This window comes from Maylandia zebra, linkage group LG16 (assembly GCF_041146795.1).
Source record: "Maylandia zebra isolate NMK-2024a linkage group LG16, Mzebra_GT3a, whole genome shotgun sequence".
In the NCBI taxonomy this organism is placed as follows: Eukaryota; Metazoa; Chordata; class Actinopteri; order Cichliformes; family Cichlidae; genus Maylandia; species Maylandia zebra.
In genome coordinates, this window is record NC_135182.1 from 27,897,382 (window position 1) to 27,924,340 (window position 26,959).

The 26,959-nt window shown below is 39.1% G+C and overlaps 1 long non-coding RNA gene across 1 annotated transcript in view; it reads left to right on the forward strand.

Annotated features, from left to right (window-relative positions):
- Nucleotides 1-1,814: 1,814 nt before the first annotated feature.
- LOC143412978 (uncharacterized) overlaps nucleotides 1,815-26,959 on the forward strand; it is a 43,665-nt gene continuing 18,520 nt past the window's right edge. The window contains exon 1 of the long non-coding RNA XR_013093517.1: nucleotides 1,815-1,965. This is a non-coding gene — a long non-coding RNA (uncharacterized LOC143412978). The remainder of the gene's footprint in view (nucleotides 1,966-26,959) is intronic.

The following is a 26,959-nucleotide window of genomic DNA, read 5'->3' on the forward strand; positions in this document are numbered from 1 at the left end:
TCTTAACTACATAGCAGAAAGACAGGGGAGACCAAGCAAATATGTTATCCTGGTGGAAGCAGCCATCAGAAGGTATGTATGTAGAAATGATTGTGTGGGAAAATCACAGCAGATCAGCAGTTTCTGAAATACTCAAACCAGTCCATCTGGCTCCAACAACCATGCTATGTTCAAAGTAACTTAAATCGCCATTATTCCCCATTCTGATGCTTGCTTTGAACTTCAGCAGGTCGTCTTGACAATGTTGGATGAAAGGCAACACTACCAAAAGCCATGTACTGTACAACATGAAAGCATACCAACGGAAGCATGCGAATTGAGACACATTATTTGTTTTGCTTTCTCTCTAATGTGGTCTCTATTTAAATCATATGTGAAGCCATATCAGTCTTCCTTATTTGTCTGTATGTGTAGTTTGTGACATACTGGCGGTTTTCTTGATAGGAGACACTGAAGCATTTGGCGCACCAACTTCACATTCTTTGATTTCTTTGCTTTCTTTCTTTTTTCTTTTTAATTAATTCATCTTGAGTCGTTCACATTAACATCTGGTTAACATTTAGATACATTCTAACCAATTTAAACATAAAAAAATGTTTAATAGAGGAAAAATCTAAAACTTCTGTGAAGTCTGACTTTTTGAGTATGTTACTAACTACATTTACACAAACTGGGCAGAAGATTTCAAGTTGCAAACAAAAGTTTACTTTGTTAAAACGTCTGTGACAGATGCCCAGTTGCAGCTGATTATTGCTATTGCTTTCTACTGAACCTGAACAGTACTTGTTTCAGTGTAAACAGCTGCACATCATATTTTATTGACCAGAGTCAGAAGATGTTTTCCTGCTGGGTTTTATTAATTTAAATGTGGTTCCTAAAGATGCACAGTGGGAAGAGATCCAACATCTGTCCTTCTGGGGGAGAGACATCATAAGTGTGATTAAATCTCTCTGAGGGACAAAAATGTAGCTTCAGAACTTTTGAAAAGGTGTCACAGGCTTGCGTGGTGAGCTGTTTAACTCTAAAATATGTAAAGGTAAAATAGACAAAGCAGCAGCCCGTCTGTAAAAGGGTGGATTAGCTCATGTACTGTGAGCGCAAAGGCAAAAACCCTGCTCTCTGTCTCTTAATGCTTGTTCAGTTGATTTTTACATTTTACCAATTCTGCATCATAATAAACAACAATTCATGTGCCCTGTGTTCCTTTTTTTTAGTTATTGCTTTTAATAGCTTTATTTAATTACACTTTTTTATTTGCATAGGCTAGAAAAAGCTGATATACATAAAGTGGATACAAGTGTGATACTAGGAAAACCTGAGATATTCACATATAAATATAACACAAATTACTGTACACATAATATATTTATAGGGAATGCTCTTTAGTTTTCAGATTTATAGAAAATGTGTTTCTCGAATAGACTACATTCACAGTAGACAGATTTTAAACTTGCTCAGTGTGCTTTGCTTCTGGCCAGGTGGTTAAAGAGTAATCCAGCCTTATGAGGAGAGCGTGAGCGAGAGTCGTATGCTGTCTGGACAGCATCCTTGGGACTGGCGGCTCTGCATGGCAGGTCCAGACAGACCTAGAGAGAGGATTTGGTCACGCAGGAGTGACAAACTGGAGCACACTGGGATCTGTGGTCCTCAGAGTGAAGTCTTGGGCTTTAGCATAAACCTGAGCTGACCCAGCAACGGTTGTTGCTACATCCCATTGGTCCAGCTGCAACTTGCGGTGAGCAGATATTGGGTATCAGCTGTTGTGTTGGCAGCTGCTAGTCAGTCACCACCTGTCTTTCTGCTGGATTGGCTTCTAGAGTGGCTGTGTGGCAAGTTCTTGGACTGTGTGTGTTTGGAGGCAGGTTTCACAAGGAAGATTTTTTCTTTTCCTTTAGCTATTTTTCAACTCCACCGGATTATAAAAAACACTGGAGCAGCAGCACTTAGGGTTTCAACACATACCCGGTGAGTGGAATTCTTTTCATAGCAGTATGCATAGTGTGTTAAGTGCTGGTTTGACCAATGCAGACCTGAGCCACTGCATTGATTCTACAGAAAAAAATAAATTAAAAAAATTGAAACGAGCCATCAAATCATGTCATTATAGGAGATATAAGTTGGTTACTGTTGCTAGACTAAGTGCCTTTCTGGCCTCTTATGACTGGAATACACTGTTAATAATGCTAAGTTGTCTGAATGCATGCATCACCTTCTGGCTCTGTTTTCAACCAGTGGCACAGCAGGTGCTGTATAGACACCCCTTATTACCCAGCCTTAGTTGATTGCTTGTAATGCCTGAGTGCGTATGGCTGAAAGCATGCGCTGGTGTCAGTGGGAATGCCCTCTTAATGGGGCCAGCAATCAGGCAGCCGTCCCCACTGAGCCAAAGGAAAACACGCTGGAAACATGCGGCATGTCAGTGGCTCATTAAGGAATGGAGCAGCGTTTATAGCACCGCTGAGAGGAACAGTAAATCACTGTGCTCCCCTAGAGCGCTGAGTGGAGGGAGTCCTGCCCTCTTAAATGCACCAGTCACTGTGCTCCACACACTACTGGCCCTGTGTGTGTTTGTGCTCAGAAGCAATGGCCAGAGGGCCTATTTTTACTTTCATGTTGTACGAAACAACTGGTATTAATGGGATGGCAGTGTAATGGCTCAAACTCGTGACTCAAACACTTGTGTTATCTCCAGGTATGTTTACTTCCTTGCACAATATGAATCCATGCTTCTTAGGTTAACTGTTGATGTGAAATGTGCTGTAGGTGTGAATGGGGATTTGTCCTTGTGTATTGGGTCTGCGGTAGACTGGCAAACTGTTCAGGGTGCAGCTACCTATGTCAGCTGGGGTAGGTTCCTGCCCAAGCAGTTAAGAAAGTCAATAGATGGATGCATGGTACGTCAGTGTTTACCTTTGGGAACTGAAAGAGCGTTTGGAGCTGTAAATGGCTAATGATGTCAGACTTAACAGCCACACAAATTCCCAGTGATAATGACAAATGAAGAACAAGGTTATTGCTGTTTGCATGCAGCCGAAGTTGTATGATTCAAGTTCACCTTTATTTAGACACAGGAAGAGAGGTGAGAGCTGGGAGAGAAGGGAGAGAAATCTCAGTGCTTCTTGGTTACTTCCAAAAATATCATGCTTTTCTTGAATTCCAGCTATCAGTAGTGCCTTGGACAAACAGGTTCTCTTGGTAGCTTTTGGCAGTAAATATTTAAGGGCTACTAGATAGACTAAATGATTACAAAATAGTAAACACAAATGTTACATGTTTACTGATGTATTAAGATACATGAAGATTATTTCAGAAAATTGTCTAAAACACTCATATGGAAAGAAGTTGTCTTGACCTCAAAACCATGTTTAAAGTTAAACATTTAAAGCATTTAAAGCTGTTTCTAGCCTTAGCTTATCTGAACATAAAAATTTGAAACATTGTGCTTCACACTTTGCAGGTCAAGATCATTAAAATAACAAAAATAAAATAAATAAAAAACACATCATACATGCATTCTCTTAATTTTTCTGGAAACAATTTATCAGACTACTTCTGAGCTATGATGGGGAGGAAAAGCTAAAGCACAGAAATATTAGCTCAAAATGGAAAGAGTCATACCAAAGATTTAACCAAAAACCCCATCTTCTGTTTTTTCTGTTAGATCCAGTCTGAACATAACCTTTCTTCTGGCTCTGCTCCACTGGATTTGTAGAGGAATCAGTCTTTGAAAGAAAAGGCACAAACACTTCAATTCTTCTGACTTTAGCTCTTGATTAACTCTCCCAATTAGATAGCCATCGGCAGGACTGGGGCCCTGATACAATCCAAATGGGATATTGGACACACAACCAGAGTGAATTGTGTCATTGTAAGGCTGATAATGACTGCCTTCTTCCATACATTAAATGTAAGTCAAGGGGGGGCCCTTGAGGCCCCTGGTGGCCTGTTTTTGCATTCTCTTTCAATGCTTCTCTTTCAATCGTGTACAGGCTGCACCATTAAACATTTACGGAGGCTGTTTAAACAGCCGTTAATTGCACATTAAGTGTGATCTATGCTCTTGATCACACACAGATCACTCTCTCTCTCTCTCTCTCTCTCTCTCTCTCTCACACACACACACACACACACACACCTATCTATGTATGTATATATATATATATATATATATATATATATATATATATATATATATATATATATATATATATATATATATTTAAATATATGCCATGCACACTTGCAGCTGAAGAAAAGTCCGCATGCTTGGACATGCAGAATTACACATCCACACAGACACACACTGAAAAACAGGCTTCTCTGTGTGTGTGCATGGACCCACACGTAGATCATTCACATGATGCCATGCAATGCTGCATTCCTCCTGGGACTTATCAGGTGTTCATATGTAACTGAAGTTGTAGATTCCTGTGGGTTCCTGACAGATATGCATATACAGTTTTTCTCAGTCGCTTTGGTGCGTTTCTCAAATCAGAATTGAAATTCTCATAACTATTAGTTCAACCTCCACAACACTCAGTCATTTGTGCGCATCATAGTAGCAATTTCTCCTCTCTCTGAACAAACTGCAAATGATTTTGGACATGAATCAGTTGCTTCCATACATTTCCCTGCTGCTTTCTGACATTTCCATTTGCTTATGTCATGTCAGTCAAAAGTAATCATACCTATGGATGCTAAATAGTCATTCCCAATAAAACGAATAGTCATACATCCATTGCTTAAGTCATCACACACAAAATTGTTGAACTAGTTATCACATGCCAAATATTGGCCATCTGTCAAGCAAATCCTGTACCTTTCTGTAACATTTTTCCTGGAAATGTCTCCGAAATTGAACAATTGATCTCAGGTGAATTACAGCTGTCACTCATGAGGAGGCTCTACCAAATGGGTGATTTTATGTTTACATGTATTCTACAGTGAACAAGTGACTGTAGCATATTTTTCTTTTGCACAATTCTGTAGGATTACAAACACTTCTACACAATGGAAATGTGAAACGTACGTATTCAGTGTCTTAGTTACTCCCAAGACTCCCATAACATCTACAGTGACTTTACTGCACATTTCAGATGGCTGTACAGGTAGGCCATAGTGCTGTCGTCAGCATTTTCAGGTGTCACCAATTGTTTTTGCAATGGGAAACACTGGAATTATAAACTGTCATAGTGGAAACATGACAATGCCATTTGACTATCTTGTTCATAAAGATGGTGTCAAGACTTTTCATTTTGATGGCACTGACAGTTTCGTTGACATGGATACTTGCTTTTGAGGTATGGATAATCAATTCTGTGCATGTGACGTGCTTTTGCAGGCTATCCACTAGGTTTTGCAGTTTGCACTAATTGTTTTGGGAAATGCACTAACTGCTGTGCAAATGTTAATGGTGTTCTGAGAAACGCACCAAAGCGACTGAGAAAAACTGTAACATAGTGCTTACTTTGGCAGATATTGAAGGATTGTCACAAAGCAAAGTAAACAAAGTAAAACGTCAGCTACACTTACTTTATTAAGTACAACTTGCTAGTACCAGGATGGAGTCACTTTGGCTTTCAGACCTTAATTCTTTTAATGGCAAAAATTGCCACCAAAAGGTGCTGGAAATATTCCTAAGAAACTTTCATCCATGTTGACATGATAGCATCAGAATTTTTTAGCTGCTTAGAGACCAGACAACATTTTTCCAATCTTCTGTTGTCCAGTTTTGGTGAGCTTGTGTCAACTGGAGCCTCATTCTTGTTCTTAGCTAAGATTTAGGGGTGTCACCAGGATTGGTCTTCTGCTGCTGCATCTGCTTCAAGGTTTGATGTGTTCTGCATTCAGAGGTGTTTTTCTGCATACATTCGTTGTGATGAGTAGTTACTGAAATTATCGTTGCCTTCCTATTAGCTTGAAGTAGTCTGGCCGCTCTTCTCTGACTTTTTTTCACGGCATTTCTCCGAGAAAACTGCTGCTCACTGGATATTTTCTGTCTTTCAGACCATTCAAAGCTTAGAGATGGTTGTTTGGGGAAAATCTGAGCATATCAGCATTTACTGAAATGCTCAGACCAGCCCATCCAGCACCAACAACCATGCCACATTATAATTATGTCTACATGCCCATCCCACTGACTTGCTGACATTTGATTGGCCGATTAAATATTTGCAGTTATGAGCAGTTGATAAGATATACCTATTATAGTAAGCATGAGTATATTTCTTCCTACTTAGAGAGAGAGAGAGAAGGAAAAAATGATTCTTGTTCTTCCTCCTTTGTTTAAATGCATGATTTCAGGTATACTGTAAAAAAAAATTGTAATATAAAAGTATTTTACTGTGAATTTTACAGTTTTGTACTGTTCTTCTAGAATATCATTAAATTTACATCAATAGAATGTGATTTTAAATTTCAAATGTAAATTAATGTAAAATCACTGTAAATGTAATAAAACATAATTTTCTTGTTTTTTAAATGTATTTGTCTGTACATATGCATATTTAGATTGTTAAAATACATTCACAAATGTATCATAATTTCACAAATATTTGTCCGTTATTTGAAAGATTGAACTGTTAAATTCAAACGTAATGCTATGGAAAAATATATAACTTTTTTTTTACATCAAATAATAATAATTATTATTGTTATTTAGGGCGATCATAGCTCAAGAGTTGGCAGTTCGCCTTGTAATCAGAAGGTTGCCGGTTTGAGCCCCGGCTCGGACACTCTCAGTCGTTGTGTCCTTGGGCAAGACACTTCACCTACCACCTACTGGTGATGGCCAGAGGGGAATTATGAAGTGGAATTGTAAAGCGCTTTGAGGGTCTCGAAAAGCGCTATATGAATGCAATCCATTATCATTTAAACCAACTGTTAACTGTATATTTCTGTACATTTAAGTATTATTATTCATATTGCCGCATTCATTGACCTTGTTTATAGGTAATTTCATTGTTTAATCACATTAAAATGTTCCTAATTTAATGTTTAAAAGCACTTGAAAAAGACAAAATCCCATGTAAAATTAGGGCAACAAACTGTATTGTCATTACTGAAAATAACCGTATTTTCATGAGAAAGTTATTTTCTGGTATTTTCTGGTATTATTTTGGCGCCCCAGCTGCCGGAATATTACTGGGTTTTTTTGGGATTTTTTTATTTTTTTACGGTGTATAGTGGGTGTGGAATTGTCTGTATTTTTCACACCTTTTCAAAAATCTTTGGAAAAAACCTACATTTTACTGCCTTTAAACTGACATCAGCTCTTATATCAATTGTAATTTCAACTCTAATATCAAAGCAGCTTATATTACCATTGAACCGAGATGCAAATTTCACATTTATTTTCTGCAGATCCTTAACAAAAGCAGGAGTAGCATTAATTGTAAAGCATCTGTCCACTGATTAAAACATTAGAACATTTTTTACCATACACACTTACATTTGGCAAAACAGATCTTTTCAGGACTAGGAATTAGGTGTCACCTTCAGCTTAGCTGGGGAGGGGTTGCTTCATTCATGAATAGAAACACAAGTAATGCTAATTGCCTGAGTGTACAGAATTCATTTAAGCTAGTGAACATCTTCTATGACACACAATCTGAAACCTAAAGCACTTAACCTAATGTTTAATGGTGATGTTATGGTAATTTCTAAAGACAAATTTAAGAAAGACAGCACAGGTTTCTAAACACTAGACAACCTGTTAATATCCCAGATTTACCAAGAATTTTTCATGATTGATTTTGACTGAAACAGATTACTGAGGCACTTGTGAGAGAGTCTCTCTACTGTCCTGGTGCCCTGCTATTGGCAAGACCATCTATTTCTTCTTCCTGTTTTCACTTGTTATTTTGCAGCTAATCTGGTCTTGAAACCTCTGTCTGAACAGACGAGATCTGGGGCTGTGTAAAGGATGCAACTGTGACTAAAACTGTGACCAGGCCAGATTAACGTCCTCTGTCTCTTCGTCAACCCAGACACAAACGTGATGTAAGGCTAAAATCGTGCCTGGAGCGTGTTGTAAAGCGTGTTGGCCTGACTAATATGGAGTTAGCCTCCTTTCGCCACTCTGTAATTAGCAGTGAAGGCAAGTTGGGAGATAGACTGTAGGTAGACAGGAAACGCAATGAGGTAATGAGGCTGGTCCCTGTAGGGGTCAGAGGGTCGTTAATGAGGTGAGGATGTTTTGCTGTGTTGATGACTCAGGTGCCGTGTGGAAATACCAGGAACACTGACTCGATGTGTGAGAGAATAAAATGGGTTGAATCGTGGCCAAACTGAAACCAGAAAAACCTGGAATATAAAAAAATCAACCAAAATAATCACACTTTAAATAAGCATTGACCAAAATGTATCGAGAATAACAGAATTTGTCATGTGTGTGGCTTTATTTTCACGATCTGGGCCAGGGTTGCAAATATGGTAATAAGCCTGTTCACACAGTTGAATTGGCAGCGCTCGCAGTTGTTGTTGTTTTGGTGTTTTCTGTGGGCCGGGGCCAGGGTGCCTGCCGAGGCGCTGGTGTGGACAGCTGGCCCGTCTGATCCCTCTAGTCTGCTCTTAAATTGGTTTTAGCGGCAGCACTAATAAAGCTGATTATCTGTGTGGCTCAAGGGCCCACTAACCCTGTGACACTGCTGGCAGCTGGTGGGACCAGAAGCTCGGACGCCATCCGCACTGCAAAAGAGGAGCATATTAATGAGAAACTGTATCATGAAAGCATTAAGACTTTATTTTTGTGTGTTTAAAATATGCAGAAACAGTACATCTCTGGCATTTTACGACACACATTGTGCTTTGGCTAATTTTATTGAAGCCAGTGTGTGTTTTTATGACAGCTATAATTAATTCCACTCATTATAGTGAATAGACTTGAAGCTAATGTACAATTTAAATATTTTTTGAGAGCTTATTCCCTTCTCCTCATCCTCCCTCTCCTCCACCAAGCCAACCCCACCCCCTTTGCACCTGTCCCCAGGCCTGCCTGTTCCCACTTTGTTTGGTAAATTTAATGCTCATAAACTGTGGGCATTGTGCATGTATGTTTGCCTTTAACCATCTACCATGGTTATGTTCAGCATGCTGTTGCTTCCTTTTCTGCCCGCGTGCACTCTGACATATGTGCTTTTCCACTGTTGAACATGGGTGGAGGGGGAGTGAGGGGGTGTCAGCCTCTGTTAGAGCCTAATTGTTTAATGTGTTAAATGTGTGCTAAACGACCACGTGAGGTGCAGGACACTGACAAGTGAGCACTGGATGCCCAGAGAAAGCACTCAGAGAGAGGGAGGGAGGGAGGGAGTGGTGGTGGAGATTATGGTGTTTTAGCATTCATATTGATTAGTGTGTGATGTTATTTTGGAAGGGCAGCAGGGGACAGGCAGCAGGCGGCGGGGTTATTTCAGTCGAACATGAGAATATTGCTTAAAAGCAGTATTCACACGGGACATTCACAAACAACTTGATTGCGGTGAAAATCCAGATTATGATAATAGCTAGATTAAGGCCTTTACATGATTTGCTGTAGCCACAACAATAGCTGAGCCATTATCTGAATAGACAGGCGAGAAAGAGGATTTTAAAAGGAAAATTTAGACTTGCAGTTTTAATAAATTATTTTATGGAACAGCTGATGGTTAACTATATAATTTTTATTTTTATACAATTATTGAATTTAAGTATTTCACTAATATGTGTGTGTGGTACTCAAATGGTATATAACAGAACTTTATGCATTACAGTTTAAAAGTCTTGATATACCCTAGGAAATGGGAAATGGGTGCAGTGATTTATTGAAACATGAACTGAACTCTCTCAGCCAAGCCTGTAATTTTTGTAATAGGAATAGGAATAGTTTTCCAGGTGTCTTAAAGGAAATTTAAAGCTTTTCTGTTGATGTTGGCTGCATTTTGATCTGTTCTCTGCCAAGATGATCTCACACCGCTTCAATAATGTCGAGGTCCAGGCTCTGGGGAGGCCAATCCATGACTGATAGTGTTGTTTACAGTTACTTTTATAGCATTGGAAGTGTGTTTGGGATCATCGTCCTGCTGAAAATTTACGGCACTGTAGATATTTTTTTAAAACCTGAAGCTTTTGTTCTCCACTTCTCCAGTTTACTTATATTTTTCCAAGCACTCACTGCACACCATGTTGATATATGTCAAGTTTTGCGCCAATAGCTCTTTGGGAATCACCTTGTAAGCGCAAAAATATTATTTTATTCCTGTCAAACTGTTTAGTTTTAGGTACCATTCAACTAAAGTAATGAGTGCAGGTGGCCGCCCCTCTCTGAAACTGGTTCTACTGGAGGTTTCTTCCTGTTAAAAGGAAGTTTTTCCTTCCCATTGTCGCCAACTTGCTTGCTCATGGGGGGTCATATGATTGTTGTGTTTTTCTCTGTATGCATTACTGTAGGGTCTACCTTATAGGATTAAGTGCCTTGAGGCGACTGTTGTTGTGGTTTGGCGCTATATGAATAAATAAAATAAATAATAGAACAAATGATGTGTTTTTAGGACATGCTGATAGCAGCTATTTAAAAGTTTATCTTGTTCATCTATTGAGTTACGAGGCTTTTTTATACATGAATGATTCATAGGTCAGTGTTAAGTGGCTTAATGAACAAAAAAACATTCCTTTGAAAATGGTCAGGAATGGACTGGACTGAATATGAGGGAAAATGCAGCCAATGTCCAAAAATGATGAATGCATGACATTTTAAACAAACTGCAGCCTCTCAAAAGTCAATAAAAGTCAGGTATTGTTTACTAAGCTTTCTAAAATAATCAATCAAAGTGTCCATAGTAATAACTCCATGTAGGTAACAACAGAGAATGTGTGCTACTTGTATGACTTACACCCTTGAGAGGAGTGTGTTCTTCGTGAATGGTTGTCTTTGAGTCACTAACCCTGCTCCCATGAGCATTGCCATTTCTCTGGTTTCATTCGCTGAGAGCAGCTAGCCTGAACTGGCCAGGGGCGGGGGGCCTCCTATAGGCTAACAAAGTGTTTATGAGCAAATGTCTGTCACCTCACAGGAGAAAGAAGAGTTATCATGGGAGAGAATAATTCTTTCAGCTGAAGCGACCTGTAAGCAGAGTAAAACCTTTTGTGCTTGTGTTGCTTATCAGCAGAAGAAGCATCTGTCTTCTTCATATCTGAGATCAAAAGTAAAAAAAAAACCCTCTGCAGTAATTCATGTTTGATATTATGACTCAGTTCTGGTGACCTCTCCACCTTCTCACGTGCAGACATGGAAAGCAAAGGAGAGCAGACCACACCTCTGCACCCTTCCATGTGCAGGCATCAGTGATAACAGATATGACACCGATTCAGACACAAGATGAAAGGAAGAGCTAGGGTGGGGATGGGTTGCTGCACATAATGTTCAGCAATTATGTGCAGACCAAAAAACAAACAACAAATAGTGTCTGGTGGAAAAAAGTGACATAGCAATGTTTTTCCAAAAAGTAATCGTCTAGATCAAATTACTCAAAGAAGCCATATCACTTTTGTTTATTTCGTTTTTTTGCAGGGCATGAAATATGTAAAAGGAACATAAAATTAGTTTTTGTTTTTTGTTTTTAAGGCCAAGACAGAATCGTTGAGACCTCTGTATATGACCTGGGGTGTAGAAACTGCAGGTATGGAAAGTTAAATGGCGCACACTGAATGAGATGCGACAACTTTATGTGTAGGAGGGTATCGGCTGATTTGCTGAAATTACAGTTGAGTTTCACTTTGTGGCATGTCTGAACTAATGTTATGCTTGATTTGGTAAACATACTTGTAGCAACCACTGTAGATGGCTCCTGGATACCTAAGGTGAAAGGAACTACCTGTAGACCCTGGGGCAGGAGTAGAACACAATAGCTAGATTATATAATTTGCCATAAGTTCCTAAAGCATTCCCATAACAGACAAAGGCATCTGGGCTATCTTGCATAGCCTGCTGATACTGTTACCCACAACCAGAAACACCAGAGATGTGACTGCCTCTTGTAAATGATGTGATTGTGGCTTTCAGTGTTTAGTAATTTCTGCCTCAAGACAATCTATGAACTGTGCTCTATGTGAATATTTTTCTCTTTCTCAAGAAAAAAAGAATTGCAGGAAGGTGTTGCTTATGTGGCTGAAATGGCCATACGAGGAATATCCTCTATCTATGACATCACATGCATCCAAAACTAGAAAAAACTGAGATAAACTGAATGTTTGGAGCAGTCTGTTAACTTACTGAAAGCTTTGATCATGTGTAATATGATCATTTGAACAATAGATCTATGAAGAGAATCGAGAAAAGTAGAATAGCTCCTCTTTAGTTTATCACCAGGTCTACAGTATGTTCCAGCTTTGTCATGGTGATGAGGTCTAGGGAGTGAGAATTCGATCATGATGTTTATTCACAGACGGTCTGCCTGTCCCGAGAACAGGAAAGGTTGTGAGCAAGGAAGGAATATATGCTGCTTTTACAATAAGCAACCTGTTGAGTTTGGATGGGCACCTAATTAGCATCCTTCCTGGCAGCCTTGATGAGGAAGTAGCGCAAGCATGTCCAGCTGGGAGGAAGCTTAAACCAATAAATGCATAGTGCCATTTGGAGGAACATTAAGGCTACCTTTATTAGCCTTAAAGCACTGTATTTGAGATTCAGAAGAAAATTGGTTATACTTGTATTTGAGTACATAACTGTGCTGGAGCAAAATGCAAGTTTTTGTGTGTATTCAATAGAAGTAACTCAATGATTCCTGAAAAATCTGAAATTGTAATAATTTGCAAAGTACATCTGCTGATTTATCTGGGTATACCGACCTCATTTATAATAAATTAATAAAATATCTAGTTCAACTAAATCAACTCATACAGACTCATATTTCATTTGCACAAGTATTTGAAGAATAAACCCATAAAAATAAAAAAAACTTAACGTTCTAATTCAAGCTCATCTTCACATTGACCTCTGGACAATTTTTATATTTGTAGTGGTTGTCCTGCTCTCTGGTGTTATATCGCAGTGAGTCTCTTCTTTTGTGTTCTTCAACTTGAATTTGATTTTGAGAAAGTTTAAAAAAGTCACTGAGAAGCAAATCTGATGTATTAGGTTGGTGGGAAAGCTTGGCACTGCCTGACCCTAAGAGGAAGGATTCACAGTGCGCCAACCAATATACGTCGAGAAGAAAATAATGAAGAGTATACTTCTGGTCTCAGTCTTCCCTGTGACATGCTGTGTTCTGGCTTGAAAAATCCTTATCTAAAGAGTGCTTGGTTGACCACCTGCAAAATTTGCAAACTCTCACCATCAGTAATGATCCACTACATGAAATTCAGACTAGTCTTAGAGAAAAGTTGGTTGATTTCTGCACAACTTTGAGGTCTGTGGTGAAATCTCAGAGGCCACGGTGCATGTGGTCAGGACGGGACTGCCAGGGAGAGATCTAAAGGTACAGATGTGCTGGAAGCTGTCTGGACATTCCATAAAGATGACCTTTGAACAGAAGACTGGCCAAATTTAAATCGGGCAAGGCTTTTTATTTTTATGGACTTGTTCCCAGAACTGTTTGATCACATAATAATCCACAGTAGGGTAACCTCAGTAGACTGCCAAACACCTCTGCAGGACAGAAACATTTGTAGTGCAAACATCACTGTTTTTTATACTTACCATAAATCACTATAGTACTCCAGCAGCTTAATTGCATTTTCTTTTTATTGTTTTTTTCTTACCTTTGTGATTTTTGGGGGATAAAAATCTGTGTGAAAACAGATTTCAACAGTTCTCACACGCTCAACACATGTGACCATTGTATGATCCCTCTGTCAAGGTGACTGTAATGGAAACTGCAGCCCAGTCAGGAGTGAGTTGGTAATATGGCACACATCTGGACCTTTGCACATTGCTCACAGCTAGTTTCCTACCCTGAGAGAAATAGGAGCCCCTAGCACAAGGAAAATACTTCAAAAGGCTTAAAGACTTCAGAACATTTTGGAAGTAAACAAAAAAGTGACGCAGGCGGCTGCACTGTAATTGCCTGGTTCCTTTGAACGTTGCCCGGACTTTAAACTGGAATGTGTTAGTAGAGGAGCAATGAGTGTAACTTGGCCTGGATGAACAGTCTGCCTGGCACCTGACTTGGGGGCTAGCATAGCTGAAAGACTGATGTCTTCAGAGAAGAGCAAGACATGTTGAGCCAACGCATTCTTACTCACACCATCTTTCAACTCTTTTGCCTGGTAAGGAACCCATAGTGTTACACTTGGACACATTGGAAGTCCCTTTAGGAAAATGTGGAAGATGGTGCTGCATGGTACCGAAGTAAAAAAGGAAGTACAAAACCCACCCAACTCAGGCTGCGATCGTGAATAGCATGCCAATTTCCTTAACTGGGTTAGGACATACTAAATAGACACGTTTTCATAACATTTACATTACATTACATTTCAAATAAAGTCTCATTCGTCTTTTCAGTAGAAAATTCTTCTTCTTCTTCTTCTTCTTCTTCAAAAAGCTTGACATTAACCAAGCCGATGATCTGGTAGGTTTACTTAATTTGAAAACCATCCATGAATATTCTATGAATACTATGAAGTTGCAACTGACAATTATAATAATTATAACTGATAGTGAGAACCTGCAGACTGCGGTTTATGCCATGCTTTGCTACTTAACTTTCACTTGCTGTTTGTGGTTAGATTCAGGCAGTAAAAGCATGCTTATAGGTGTACCCGGTGTGATACACTGTGATGTCAAGTTTCTGTATGTGACTTGAAAGTGACACCAGTCTCACTATTGTTGCTAGAAGTGCACCAAGACACAAACACTCTGTGCTGACAGAGAAACCTGTTTTACTTTTTAGTTCTAAGGGAACTTTTTTGGGAAAAGGTTGCAGAGCTGGGAGTAATTTCATATTCATGTTAAATAACTATATACTCAAGAAAATTTACCTACCTTCAATTTTCTCCCACTTTTTGCTCTTTCACACTAAAGTAATACAAGGACAGCATCCACCCTGTAACTATCCTTCTGGATTCAGCAACCGATTGCAAGTAGTTGCAGTCACAACCTGGTTGCTCAGCATGCAACACCCTCAACTGCTTTTAACCTGAAGGCAAATGCAGAAGGTGCCTGGTTGAAGGCAACTTGTCTCCAAACAATTGTGGTCCACCTCAGACCACTGTCTACAAACTGGGGTCATTTGTAGACAGATTGGTGTTGGTGAAGGTTTGCAAGTAGTTGTCGTCTAATTTATAAACACAAACAAATTGTCAACATGTCACAGTCAGTCTTAATCATTCTGCACCAATGAGCATAACTCGTCTGTGATAGGAAGACTCAAAACAAATGGTTGCCAAGTGGTTGTATTGTGGAGCATGGCTAACACACATAGAGACAGACATTCATTTCTGTTCCCACAGCCTACAAACTCAAACTCAGTTTACCGCAGAGTGAGAGAGACATGATAGAGAAATCTGACTCTATGTATAATATCATAGCACATGTCTCACTTTGCACTAATGCCTGTAATAAATATTCATGAGTATCATTGAAAAGATTAAAAAGTGAAGCATACCACAGGGAATTTATTTGTCAGGCAGCATATCATAGAACCTTTGAAGCTACAAAAGAATTTACTTTCCACCAGTACTTGGTTATGAGAGTACCTAGAGCATATTTCTTCTCATAATATTATTTCTGAATGTGAGTGTGTTAGCAAAGAATGTGCTCCAGTTTACAAGTTTCATCACTTAGAAATGATGATATAAACAACTGAACATTCTTTGGCTGTGAGATTTGAGATGATGAAGAGAGAAGTGGAACGTGTTTTCTTTGGACGATTAATCTGGAGTTCAGAAGACTGACATGGGCACGGACCTTGTGTTTTCAGACGTTTCTCTGCTTTACTTCATTTTTTTGGGTTTGGTTCTAGAAAGGCTTTGGCAGCTGTCAGATATAAAAATATTGAATGGGGGGAAAATCTACTGGCTGCAGATACAAACAATGAAAATTTGAGGTGATGCTGAAGAAAACCTGGTGGAGAGAAAGGGAGAAAGTGAAAAAGGGAGAAAGTGAAGCTCATCTATAAACCAAATGTATGTAATGCACTACTAATCAACAAGACAGCCCAGATTCAAGTCAATGTTGCATCAAGAGTAGAAGTATTAGGAGTCAAATATAGAGAACTAGTATAACCCCAACTCCAATAAGTTGAGATGCTGTTTAAAATATATATGAACACAGAATGCAATGACTTGCAAGTCTACAAATTGTGCAACATTTTCAGAATAATGCTGCACTCCATTAAAAACAGGCATGATTCTGTTATGGAAATCATTGCATGGGCCCAGAAACACTTATGAAATCACTGTCTGTGAACACTGTTGCTATCCACAAATACAGTTTAAAGCTCTATCATACGGTGGCCCTGAGAGGCCAAACGGACTGCAACTTAAGAAAACACCAGCAATAAGGAAAACGCTGCAAAAGCACACAAAACACAACGGAAATGGGACAAAAGAAAATGTAAATAGAGAAAAAGAAATGAGAAATAGAAAAAACAAAAATGGAAATAGAAAAAAACAGATTTCCAAAAGAACAAGGGAAGTGTTTCTGGGGAGACAATAACCCGACGGACCAGTTGGAGGAACCAAAACATGCTAGGTAAGTGTGTTTTAATCTCATGATTCATATAATACTGATTTTTAGGCTAATAGTTAGGCTAACACACTTACCTCTCATCTTATCTTTCCTCACAAAACCCATTGATCCTCCACTTCGTTTAAGTGTCTCCTAGCGCAATTCTTAGCATATTTTGGTTCCTGCAACTGGTCCGTCATGTTATTGTCTCGCCAGAAACACTTCCCTTGTGCTTTTGAAAATCTGTTTTTTCCTATTTCTGTTTTTCCTATTTCTGTTTTCTTTTTTCCTTTTTCTGTTTTTGTTTTTCCTATTTCTGTGTATTGTGTGCTTTTGCAGCATTTTTCTTATTGCTGGTGTTTTCTTGAGTTGTAGTCCGTTTAGCCCTTCAGGGCCACCGTACTATCACGCAAAAATGAAACTGCCATTTTCTCTGTGCTAAACCTCATGAGTAAAGTAGAGAACTGTTCCCTACCAATTCCATATGCAGTAGAGAACCGCACATTGTGCTTCTGGAAGGGCATCATCAGCGCTGAAAGGCATACAAAGGTTTTAGAGCATCATATCCTCCGCTCCAGATGAAGTCTTTTTCAGGGAAGAGCTTGGATATTTCAGCAGGACAATGCTAAATCACATACTGGACCTATTGCAACAGCATACCTTTTGTAGAAGACTCAAGGCTCATGAATGGGCCCGCCTGCAGTCCAGACCTTTCACCAACGGAAAACATTTGGAACACCATGGAATTAAACGTATGACAAAGAAGACCCAAGACTATTGAGCAGCTTGAATTCTCCGTTGGGAATTTTCAAAAGGAATAAGAAAACATTCTTCTCCCAAAAGTCCAGCAGCTGGTCTCCTCAGTTCCCAGACGTTGTTAACGGAGGGATGCTAGACAGTGGGAAAAATGTCTAGCATCAAGTACAAAATTAGCTCATATTTTTGTTAAAATGGTACATTTTCTCAGTTTAAACATTTGATGTGTTTCTTATGTTCTGAATTTAAAAAAAGACTTGCAATGTAAACCACTGCATTATGTTGTTATTTAAATTTTACAGAGCATCTTAACTTTTGTGAGAGTGGGAGCGTATGATACATATATTAAAAAAATAGAATAAAAAATGGAGAAATAAGCAGTTGTAAGCTTCCAGGCAGCTGGACATGCTGACAGGTGTAGGTAGCAGAGGTCTGAATAAAACTGGTTACAGGATGACATGAATGCAAAAACACATAGGATATGAATGATGCAACCGACTGTGGTAAGTTGGAAGGTATGCACTGTGTATACTGTGAGGTGATTTGGAAATGAGAAACACATGAAGTGTGTTTCAGAGAAAGAAAATCTGAAGACATCTGAAGGGTGGACAGAAAGTCACTCGACACAGTGTCAGTAATTGAATTCAGTCCACTGTAGAAATCCACAGCAGATCATTCTTAACATTAAGATTGTAAAATTAGAACATATGATGTTTTGGGGGGATACTTGTACTTTGAACGTGTAGTTAATGTTTTTATGGGGCTTCTTTTAAATGGTAAATGGCCTGTATTTGTATAGCGCCTTATTAGTCCCTAAGGACCCCAAAGTGCTTTACACGTTCAGTCATCCACCCATTCACACACACACTGGTGATGGCAAGCTACATTGTAGCCACAGCCACCCTGGGGCGCACTGACAGAGGCGAGGCTGCCGGACACTGGCGCCACCGGACCCTCTGACCGCCACCAGTAGGCAACGGGTGAAATGTCTTGCCCAAGGACACAACGACCGAGACTGTCCGAGCCGGGGCTCGAACCAGCAACCTTCCAATTACAAGGTGAACTCCCAACTCTTGAGCCACGATCGCCACGATTCAAGTCTTTTAAGTCAGACTTGAATTATTTCCTAAACTAAATCTAAGAAAAACATTCATAAGATGATTTTATTTAAAAAAAAAAATCATTTTTTTTCAGTTCCAGAGATGCCTTTATAGCAGAAAACCATTACCAACATTACCATCAATATTAGATCCTCTCCACCAAACCTGTCAGACAATCATGTTTATTATCTACACACCTCTCCACACAGATAGTGTGCAAAATAAACCTCAGTGCCTCTTAATCGATTACTCTCTCTGTGATGAGTGGAACTTGTTGTATAGTCTTGCAGTTGCATAAGGGCTTAGCCATGGTTAGGGTTAGGTTGTATTTTCACCAAATGCTCAAGATGCTACGTTCCAAATGAACTTTCATGTGTTTTTTTTTAATGTTTTTGTGTGTTTTAAGACTTCAGGTATTTATGCCAAATAGGTGACAACAGCATATGAACCTAACTTTAATGTTAAACAGGTCACTAGTGCTCTGTCAGTCACTTTCACTGCTCTGCACATGGTACACAGCTATGCATAGGTGACAACAGCATATGAACCTAACTTTAATGTTAAACAGGTCACTAGTGCTCTGTCAGTCACTTTCACTGCTCTGCACATGGTACACAGCTATGCATCATCAAAGAATTCACTTTCCCCATCAGTCACTCTCACTATTGTTGGTCATTGTAAACTGATGTTGCTGTGCATGTGGGCATACAAACTGGAATTTTAGTGCACCAGTCCATTCAAGTTCCTTGATTCTCACTCTTGCAAATGTCTCTAATATCAGGAGTCAGCTTCAGACTCCAGTTGAGATGACATCTAATACTGTTTGAGGAAAAGACCGAAGGAATCATACTGTTACTGTTTCTTACTGTAACCATTTGCATAAACAATTCTAATGTTTCAGATTTTACTCATAAATGTGTGATAAGTTGTAACTCACAGAAGTATTTAGCTTTTGGAAACTAATGTAAATATCTTGTGAGGCTTTGGGACAGCTTTGAGCATGGGAAAATAACTGATTATGTCAGCAGGGTTATCTCAGTCAGCCAGCTCGTGGGATGGATAATATTGTGGCTGCAAAAACTACAGATATGTAAAGCAATGATATTTGACGTCAGGACTCAGGCCTCTGACAAGGACACAGATATGAGGGGTGGGCTACAGACGTCTGCTAAACCCATTGCTTTTATAATCTTTACCTTTGACAGGCTCAAGTGATATCGTGAGCGATATTTCACTTTATTTATACAATGTGCGTACGGCAATAAGCAGCGCAGCAGCAGACTAAACTAGATGAAACATTTTCTCAAGCTCAATGAGGACGTTTGGAGCGTAAAATAGGACATGACCCTGACACATTTAGTGGTGCAGTCTGAGGAGCGATACAGCTGTTGTACCGATGATGAGGATACCTGTCAAGTTTTGCTCATACCTTTACTTCATTCTATGCACGAGTAAAATCGCTTGTATTCACAGTGGATCACTGACTTTTCCTAACTCTTAGATCATATAAATACTTGATTTTAAATGATTAGCTTTTATTGTGAAATGAAAAATAATGTTAATGTGCAAGTTTAATAAATTGAATTCAGTTTATGTTTCATTTTCTTCACACTCTGTTGCACATTTTAATACATAAAATATTTATTTCAAACAGCTGACTAGCAGAGCTTTGTTTTTGATCCTGAGGTCATGACCTTTCAGGTAGTGTCCAACTTACTCACCTACTTGAATATTTTAAATTCAAATTCAAATTCAAATTTTATTTGTCACGTACACAGTCATACACAGTACGATATGTAGTGAAATGCTTGGACAACTGCTCGTGACCTAAAGAAAACAAAAAGGAAAAGGCTATGAATAAGATAGGAAATAAATATGAAAAATTAAAAAGGGTAAATTTAACTAGGAAGGAATAAAATATAAATTAAGGTTAAAAATGAAATAACTGTACAACACAAATTAGAATGAAGGGTAAATTTAACTGGGAAGAATAAGATAAAGATAAATATATAAATTAAAGTTGAAAATAAAATAACTGTACAACAAAATACACAATACACAATATAGAACTATATAAGAATGTATGAAGAAATCTAAATCTAAATAAATATATACACAATAACAGCAGCTGTACAAGTATTAACCGGAAATGAAGAATATAGTGACCAGTGTTGTGCAAAACCAAAGTCCAGAAAGTCCAGTGTGTGTGTAAGAACCATATGTGTGGGTCAGTACTGTGTGGTGGTGTGATTGAGAGACCGTATCTTTTGAACCTTTGAGCATGTATCCAACATTGCTTTATATTGTCCACTTACTTTCAAATAAATTTTTCCCTTTCAGGATTCGTTATAGTTTTTCTTCAGCTCTCATTATTTATGCTGATTTGCAGAATTTCAATCTATTAATTGTAAAACTTGATGGCCTACTTAAAGGCACTCTGAATCAATTAACCACTCTAGTTTTAGCAGTGAGTAAGGCACTGATAAATGAAGTTTTTAATGGTTTGAAAGCCAAGGCTGTATAGTGCTTAAAAGGAGGGTTTTGGCCTTTCAGCACCTGCTAGAGAGCAGCCTCCACTGTCCATCTGGAAGAGCAAGAGATATCTTCATTGTCAGCAAGGAGAACACTTCCTATCAGTTCTATCAGTCTGGAGAATCTCTGGCCTCTAGTAAACATGCAGTGTTGTTTCCTCCTACAAACAGATGTAATTTCACAAGCTACCTCCATCTCTTCAGAGCACCGTAAATCTCCCGGGTCCTGCTTCAGTATATGGGAAGTTTTCATAGCCCCGTCCTCTAAAAGCAGTTTCATAACAGCTACAAATGGCACAGTAAAAACAGGACAACCGTGTTACTGGGCTGTAGTGACAGACAGCATCCAAGCAGTTTACACTGGACTGGGACGGACATAAACACACTCTCTGCCTCTGTGCTATCCGCTCTGGGTATCCCTCTATCCTTTCTGGAGTGGTTCTCAGCAAAACTCAACAGTAGTGGAGGGGTCAGAGGTTAAATATGTGACCTGACCTTGTCAGGATGTGTCGTGGGGTTGCCGTGACGAAAGATAAGACTACACTGCTGCCCAGGCCCTGTGATTTTTCTGAAGCCACATCAGGAACCTGGACTGTGTTGGCCTCCTGAGTATATATATAAATATCATCAGTCTGCTATGGAACTCCCACAGCACTTATCTCCACAGTGTATATACATATATATAGATAATATGTGAATACATGTCTGTCTAAAAGCATGTAAACCACAGTTAGCTTTCTCCATATGGTTTTAGGGTAGTTACTCTTGTCCCTTCTGTTTCCTCTTTTGGTCAATACTGCAACCTTCCTGCAAACTCAATGCATGAAACTCTTGTTGGCCACCAGCTGCTAGTAACGTTCTTCCATAAGCAAGTCTCCCCCATGAGAGATGTGTTGAGAAGACCGATCATTTCTGGGTCTTAGACAGAGCATGAAAATGATCTGCTGCACATAGAGTTTATTGCTTTTGATCATTCCCAAATCTTATCCCTCATTTAAATGTTTATAGTGACAAAACACAAATACAACTTTATGATGTTCAGTTACAAAAACAAAAAAATCCCACAAAATACAGTAATAATTAACTGGATAAAAATATAGAATGTACCAGGATACACATGCGTTAAATATGCTACAAAAAATAGGCAGTGACTGCCTCTACTTTTTTCTTACTATTTCTTTGCCATATATGATATGATAGAGTGAAAGTGTGAGATTTGGATTTTATAACACAGACAAAATAAACAAGCTCTTCTTAAAGTTGTTGAAAACTCTAATAGAAACAGGCAGGATAGTAAGTACACAGTCACATTTACAGTATACATACTATATACAGTATATATACAGTAATTTATATAGGTATAAGCTGCTTCAGAGCAATAAAGACGTGCATGCAGACCTTTCATCCTTTACTGCAGAAGTTATGCATGTTCACCTTAGTGTTCTCCCCTTCAGTCCTACAAGAAAAACCTGATTTTAATCTCGTTGTAGAAAGAAGGAAATCTAGAAAGGTGAGCAACAGCCGGTGTAAACAGGTCATTTGAAGCATTCATTTGATACAATAAAATAATACAATAATTGACAATAAACTGGACTGGGCTAAAAACACCACAGCACTTTACAGGAAGGGCCAGAGTCGTCTCTATTTTTTGAGGCGACTGAGGTCCTTCAACATCTGCCAGAAAATGCTGAGGATTTTCTATGAGTCTGTGGTGGCCAGTGCGATCCTCTATGCTGTTGCATGCTGGGGGAGCAGGCTGAGGGTCGCAGATGCCAACAGACTTAATAAACTGATCCGTAAGGCCAGCAATGTTGTGGGGATGGAGCTGGACTCCCTCAAGGTGGTGTCGGAGAGGCGGATGCTGTCCAAGATAAAGACAATGTTGGATAACACCTCCCACCCACTCCATGACATGTTGGTCAGTCACAGGAGCTCGTTCAGTGAGAGACTGAGATTACCGAAAAGCACCACTGAACGACACAGGAAATCATTCCTGCCTGTGGCCATCTCCCTGTACAACGCATCCACTTAACACACTGTTTGCTGCTACAACTACACATGTTTCTTTTCCAAATATTTATTTATAAGTGACTTATGTATGTATGTATGTATGTATATATATGTATATATTGTACTATTCTTAGTTAGCGTATTGTCTGTCTTGTCTTAATGTTGGTTTAAAATGGAGCACTGTAACAAAAAATAATTCCCCCAGGGATCAATAAAGTATTCTGATTCTGATTCTGATTCTGATAAAAGACCAAAGAAAGTGATTTAAAATAGTCTTCAGTCATTTTTTTCTGGTCTTTTTATTGTTTTTATTAAAGTCATCATTAGCGGAATCAGTTTGACCTCTGTTATATCGAGGTGTATTGTCTCATACCCTGATACTACTGCTGCTGTGTGTTGTTAGCAGCGCTAGCCTTGACCTTGACAACCAAGCAGCCTGCCATCACACCTCATTAACATTAACAACAGTCTTCCTGGTGTGAACTGTTGGCTATGGGAACCTTCTGGACTTTTATGACTCCAATTGGCTGTCAGGTTCTAACATGTGGATAGAGGAAGTTGTATTATCTTCACTGCTAGGCTAATGGTAGGCTGCATTCATGCTAGAAATGCCTCACAGTGTGCAGTGGTTAACACCCACGCCTCTGAACAGTGCTGTATCAAATTCTGTCACACCTTTTGAGAGACCGTTGTCAGAACTTGCACCCTTGTACTTGGAGCACTTAACACTCTTAATACTGATGATAATAACTGGGCTGAAAAGGCAATAAAATGTGTGAATGGTGGCCTTTTATTATCATGATGAATACTATAAAAAAGGCGATTTATTTTTAGCTCTGTGTGGCGTAGTATTGAGTAATTTGATTGCATTTTGAAGTTTTTCATCTGTCTGTCTATCTATCTATCTATCTATCTATCTATCTATCTATCTATCTATCTATCTCTCTCTCTCTCTCTCTCTCTCTCTCTCTCTCTATGGAGTTTAAAATTCACACTTCATGTAGCAATTCTTATATTGCTACACTATCAGTTTGAGATTAAATAGGGCAAGCAGGCAATTACACACAATCTGTTTGTGATAATACAACAGTTAACTGTGATAAATCTGTGAAACTTGCAAATCTCTTGCTATCTATGAGCACAGTAATTCACATTAACTAATTACATTCAGATTCTAAACAGAACCTTTATATTGGAATATAACCGGTATATCTGGACACAAATCTATAAACATTCAAACCTACGGTCAATTTAAAATTCACCAGCTAACATAACTCCATACATGTCTTGACATGACAGTACCAAGAGAGAACTCACACTGATCTCAGATCATGCAAACTCTGCACAGAATGGCCCCAGGCTGGATCTGAACCCAGGGTTTAAACCTGGAACCTTGTTGCTAACTACTGCACTGCTGCCTGTCTGATCTATATCCTGCAAATCAAGTCAAACAACATTTTTTCAACACAGGGCATCTCACCATTGTGTACAAGGTATATTCTGGTGTCTGTGCCTTAGTACCAGCTGTATCCATATTAGCCACTGAGGGATAACGGTCCGTGTTACAGACCTACAAAGTCTGTGGTAGGAAGTTGAATGATTGTGACAGCATGAGCTAAGTTTATTAGCCAGGTTTCCCTTGCCTTTGATTTTTGTGATGTTCTCATACTAAGACTAAGGACCTAAAGTAGTTGGTTAGGGTTAGGAAAGGACTGGAGTTTGGCTTAAAATATGCCCTTCCACAAAGCTGGCTGTTCATACTGAAAAATGACAAGTTGGGAGTGACATCATCGCACATTGCTGCAATGGACGCCTTGTTCACAACTGATACACAGTAGACTGGCTCAGTAAACTCTTTATTTGTCATAGTAAATAGCGAATTTTTGGACAGTTCATTGACCTGTAGTTGCGAAACTGAATTCTAGCTCCTTGGGAAAAACGTGCAGCTGAAGATCTGGATCCCCATAAAATGATCTTTGAAAAGATCCTGCTGGAAGCAAGCTGTATTTTCTTTTAGAGTGAACTGAGGTTAGACAATACTCACCAGTGAAGCTTTGTGCAAAAACTGTTCTTTGCTCCTGGGGTGTAACAGGATGGCAGAGTTGGCAGAGCGTACTGTCATGAGTGTTTTCTCATGATGTTGGTCATGTGGGTGCAGAGGCCAGAACTGGAGGAGAAAATATAGAAAATGGGACAGAGGGCAGGGGAGGGAGTATGTCAGAAGAGGGTGGTGTACTGTGGGGTGGAGGGGACTGAAGATTGACTGAATTGCAAAAAGAGAGTGAAAGAGGGAGAGGCAGAAGGGAAGAATGTAGGGAATGAGTGAAGGGTAGAAAAGAAGAGGAAATAAGTAGAGAGGGAAGGAACGGACTGAGAAAAGGAATGAGAGGGTGGTATGGAGCTATAAGTGGCAAGAAGAGAAGCAATGTAGGGATGTTGAAGAAGGCACATGGAGGTAATAAGAGGTTGGAAATAGGATGGAGGTAGTTCAACATACTTTCAGGCAACTGGGACGTGTGCTCGTAACAGTTTCTACATAAAGGCACCCTTATTATATGTCAAAAAGAGCCAAAAGGGAACCCAGTAAAACAAACAAGGTAACCAAAGCTTATTTTCTCTTTGGTTATCTCCTCAAGGTTAGCTAGCGTTAAAGCAAGGCTAAAAAAGTGAAAGCAGAGAGGTCACCATCTGAAAACCTGACAGAAGGAGACTCTGGGGGAATGCACTGTACTCAGCTGAATTTCAAGAACCTGCTGAGGAAATGTAAAAGATTTTAGTGGTGTTTAAAAGAAGATAGCACAAATGGGGCCCTGTTGTAATCAGCCCTGTAGAGGAGAAGTAGTTGAGGTGGGGGGGGGTTGTGGAGGGCTCAAGAAGCTTTGAAACACCGGGTTTCGGGATCAGCCTTCAGCTGTAAAAACCATGAAGGCCAAGCCTGTTTTATTCTGCCATAAAAAGGGCCTCCTGCCGCACGGTGCTGTGTACACAAACACCTTTTATGTAAAGTCACCAAACTAGATGTGATGTTATTAGGAATGCACAAAAAATTATATTGTTTCCACTTCAAAGCGGAGGGAAAATCTGCTCTGAGGAAATTAACTGCATGCTCATAAATGTGAGCTTTGAGTGAGAAGAACAGCAGCAGTGGCATTTATGCCTGTGAGCTGACTTTGTTTATGAGTTTGGCTGTTAAAAAAAGGAAAAAAAGAAGAAAGAGATTTAGTTTGGGAATGCACCATGCTTTACTTCATACATTTTTTAGAGTGCTACCTGTGCCCACATGGCAGCATACGGTGACCTTCAGACCAGGCTTCAATGTTGTCACAGCCTCCTGAGTCATATTAAAACTTAAAGCAGGGAACATTACTATAAATACTACATAATATAATGGCTAGTTATGCAAACCTTACATTACCTTACCTTACAGTGGGGATGTTTCCATTGAAAGCATCTAAATTTAAAAATCAAATATACTACAAAAGTAGTATATAACATGTTTTTTTGTCTTTGCTTTTATTGGCTAGTTAGGTTTAAGCACTAAAAATAACTTGGTTAGGATTAAGAAAAGATTGTGACTTGGGTTTAAGCTTTAGTATCAAACCTGATCATTGATCATCTGACACCTTGTAGTTACAAGAGCAAAACAGCAGCTTTGACAATTCAACACGAAGTGAGCTTTTGAGTATTAGTGATTCAAACTTTTTTTACTCTTGGATATGATGCCCAGTATATACCTACCTGCTGTTTAAACAGTGTTTGCAAAGCTTCCACAGCAGAACTAAAACTTTGATGTCATGCAAAATGAAAAACATGCATCTCTACTTTCAGTCACCTCCATAATGGCTGAAATGTATTAACACCTAAATGACAGATTAATGTAAAAGTCCCCTCTGATCATTCTCATTAAGGGAAGTAAAAAA